This window comes from Pteronotus mesoamericanus, unplaced genomic scaffold, assembly GCF_021234165.1.
Source record: "Pteronotus mesoamericanus isolate MK-2021 breed Mesoamerican mustached bat unplaced genomic scaffold, CSHL_Meso_final contig_349, whole genome shotgun sequence".
Taxonomy (NCBI): domain Eukaryota; kingdom Metazoa; phylum Chordata; class Mammalia; order Chiroptera; family Mormoopidae; genus Pteronotus; species Pteronotus mesoamericanus.
Window position 1 is genome coordinate 422,860 of NW_026555138.1, and position 3,501 is coordinate 426,360.

Below are 3,501 nucleotides of genomic sequence, written 5' to 3' on the forward strand. Positions count from 1 at the left end.
TGCGCAAACACCCAGATGATACTGATGAAATCATGGGATTCCTTGTCATGATCACACAGGCTCTTTGTGTGAGTTTTGGGACATTTATTGTTCCTTATGACCTAAGGGGCCAAGGAAGATACAGGTGTTTCGTTCTTGCACAGAAATACTAAGGTCATTCCGTAGTGAAGATACCAGACAAATCAGCCAGCCAGACTGTCTGAGTCACGCGTTGATGCCCCGGGCCCGAAGTGGCTGCTTTCTCCTGCGTGTCCGCTCTGTGTCAGCACCCAGCTGGGCAGCCGCCCCGCCAACCCTCTCGTGTGGGACGCGTCCGAGCTGCTCGCAGCAGCCCGCCCATCGCCACGCTGAGGGGCCCCTCGCCGGGGACGCGGGCTCTCCTGACGAGCTGCCCACGGGGCACCCCCTCAGTGCGTCCTGGCCCGGAGCTCGGCTCGCTGACTCCGCGCCCAGCCCTCCGCCGACCTTCGTGCCTTCAGGCGGCTGCGCCTTCGCGAACGGACGGCCTCCCCGCAGCCCCACGACCCGACAAGCCACGTGGCTGCTGGGGGGCACTCCTCGCGCGGCGTCCGGTGGAGGACGGGGACCACGGCGAGGGCCGCGGAGGGGAGCCCGGCCTGCCTCTCACGGGCATTAACCCGTCCTGCCATTGACCATCTGTTTACGTATTTTACCTCATGTGTCCAGTAAATTGCAATCAAAGGGTCCCAGCGGCCACGCCAGAACAGGTGGTCCCCGAGGTGCCCTCTGCTGGGGGCCTCGCTGGGGGTGCCCAGCGGGGGCGATGGAGACGCGAGTGGGGCACACCCAGCAGCTCTGCCCTGCCCCCTTCCTGTCCCCAAGGGGGACACCCCAGAACGAGGGCCGACAATGAGCAGGAGGAAGAGGGGCCTGCATGGGTAAGTTATCTGTATTTTCTGTATTTCAGGGTCCATTGTAGAAATGTATATTTTTACCAGGAAACCACCCATTTCCTCTCATTTTCCAGTTATTTGAGTCTTAACTTCTCCTCTCTATTCTTTTTGTACAGAATGTTGTAAATAATAAACACATATTGACACATTATCATGACCTAAAGCTGACATTGCATTCAGTTTCCCGCATTCAAGGCTCAGTCTCAGCCTCTGTCCGAGTCCTGGCCGCTCTCCAACTGGAGGGGCTGCTGTTGGCCTCCGGGGCTCCCGGTGACCGAATGGGGTGGGTGGTCATAAATAAGACCGGGAGAAGGACGTGGGGCCTGAAAAGAGGTCAGGGTCTGCTGACGGAGACTTTGTTCTCTGGCCGGGGCGTCCGGCCTTGTGGCGTCTCTGGGCCACACTGGAAGAAGAAGAGTTGTCTTGGGCCACATATTAAATACACAAACTCTAACAAAAATTGAAAATTGATGAGCAAAACAAAGGTTTTAAGTAAAGTTACAATTTTGTGTTGGGCCACATTCATAGTCATCCTGGGCCACATGCTGGACAACCCTCTGGGCCGGGGCGGGGGAAGCCGCCGGCAGCTGTCAGAGCTCGCTCTGCTGAGAGGACGCTGCCTGCTCTGTGCCTCGGCCCGTGGCCCTGGGGGTCCTTGTCTGACGGAGGAGGAGACCGAGTCTCCGTGGATTTGCCTGAGGTCACACAGCCAGTGGGCGGCGGAGCCAGGGGTCAGCTCGGCACCTGCGGGGGCTGGACTCCATCGGAGCCTCTAGGAAGCTCGTGCCGGGTGAGGCCTGGGAGGAAGGGAGCGTGGGCCCAAGCAGAGCCGCGCTCTGGGCGGAAAACAGATTTTAAACAGCTGGCGACGGGCAGGGCGTGGAAGGCGGGGAGCCGCCGTGACGGGGACCTGGCGCTGGCTGCGCTTCTGTGAAGGGCCAAACCACCTCCTCCTGCCCCAGGCGCCCCACACAGGCGCAAGGCCGGCCGGACCATTCGGTTCCGGGCTGTTTTCTTCACGTGCGGTGACCAAGATCCAACACAAACCTGCAAAAACTACGGGATCGCTCTGCTGGTCCAGGGCGCCGTGTGCGCACCCTCTCCTGGGCCGTCTTGGCCCGTTCGGGTCTGCACTTCGAACTTTGTCAGATTCAGTCTTCGGTCGAAATACACCTAAAAGGCAGTTAACAAACTTCCTTGCCTCGCCTAGCAAACAGGAACTGTAGTTAAGATGACGCATGTGAAGGGCTTGAAATAGGAATTGTATCAAAGTGAGCTTATTACAAGCGTCCCCCCTCCGATTCTAGTATTAATGCAGAGTAGGCATAGCCTGTTACCAACGCCGTCCCTGACCCGGCCGAGCCCCCCCTCCCTGAAGAAACGCCTGTGCCGCCTGCAAAGCCCCAGAGCAGCGTGGCCGCCAGTCCCGGTCCTCCGCCCCCGGGGATCCGCCCGCGCCCCGGCGGCCACCGGCCTCTGGCCTCGGCCTCCCTGCGGTCGGACGCCGCACCGGCCGCACGTTTCCGGAGCCCTTCTCAGGTCCAGCCTGTCCCCCCTTTGGCCCGTCCGTCCCCCCTCTTCCCTCCGAGCGGCCGCAGGAGCCCGTGTAGGCGGAGGGGTGTCGGTGGAGCCGCGCGGGCCGAGGGTCTCGGGAAGGAGAGCAGAGGAGGGTCCGGGCGACGTCATTCCGAGAGAACTTCGGGAACTTCAGGGCAGGGGGTGACCAGTGAGGGACGGAGGGGCGGGGCTTAAAAATGGGGCCTGGTGGGGCCGGGAGGGTCGCGGGGCCTGCGGAGGTGCCGGCGCGGCTGTGATTCCCGCGGGTCGCTGTCGAGGTTCCGGGGGCGAAGCCGCGGTGAGAAGCTAAAGGCGGCGCGTGTCTGGAAGGAGGACGCTACCCTGGTGCGCGGTGCTGTGAGGCGGTGCGCTCCGGAGAGGGTAGGACCGGAGACTCCGGGGGGAGGTTTGAAAGGGTTCCATTGGGGGTGGGAGGGGCAGGGCCGCGGCAGAGTTTGGGTGGAGCAGAGAGAACTGAGGTTTGGTGACGGAGACGAGAGAGGGTCGAGGAGGGTTTTGGGGGAAGGGCGATGGGGTTGGAGACGGGACCCCGGGCCTCGCGCTGGCACAGGTTTGGGGGTCCTCTCCGCCGCAGTAAGGGGGGGAAGAGAGAGAGAGAGAGAGAGAGAGAGAGAGAGAGAGAGAGAGAGAGAGAGAGAGAGAGAGAGAGAGAGAGAGAAGCGGCCTCGCCGCGAGCGACCCCGCTCCCCAGGCCTCCAGCCTCTGACACGCGGGTGGGACGCAGGGCGCGTCCAGGGGTCGCGGAGAGGAGCGCGCTGTGGGTTCACGTGGACGCGCTCGCCAAGGCCGCCTAGCTCAGCCCCCTCTTTCCTGGTTATGAAAAGAAGAAAACACGGGAAAACCGGCGCCCGGGAGCGTGGAAACGCAGTGAAGGGCTCCCCCGTTTTCCGCGGTGCGAGGACAGGGAGAGGGTCGTACGTGGCTGGATCCCACGAGCCGGAGCGGGGGCTCCGGACGCCCGAGGAGGGCCCAGCGCACACGCGCGGCCCCGGGCAGCGGGCTCGTTGCA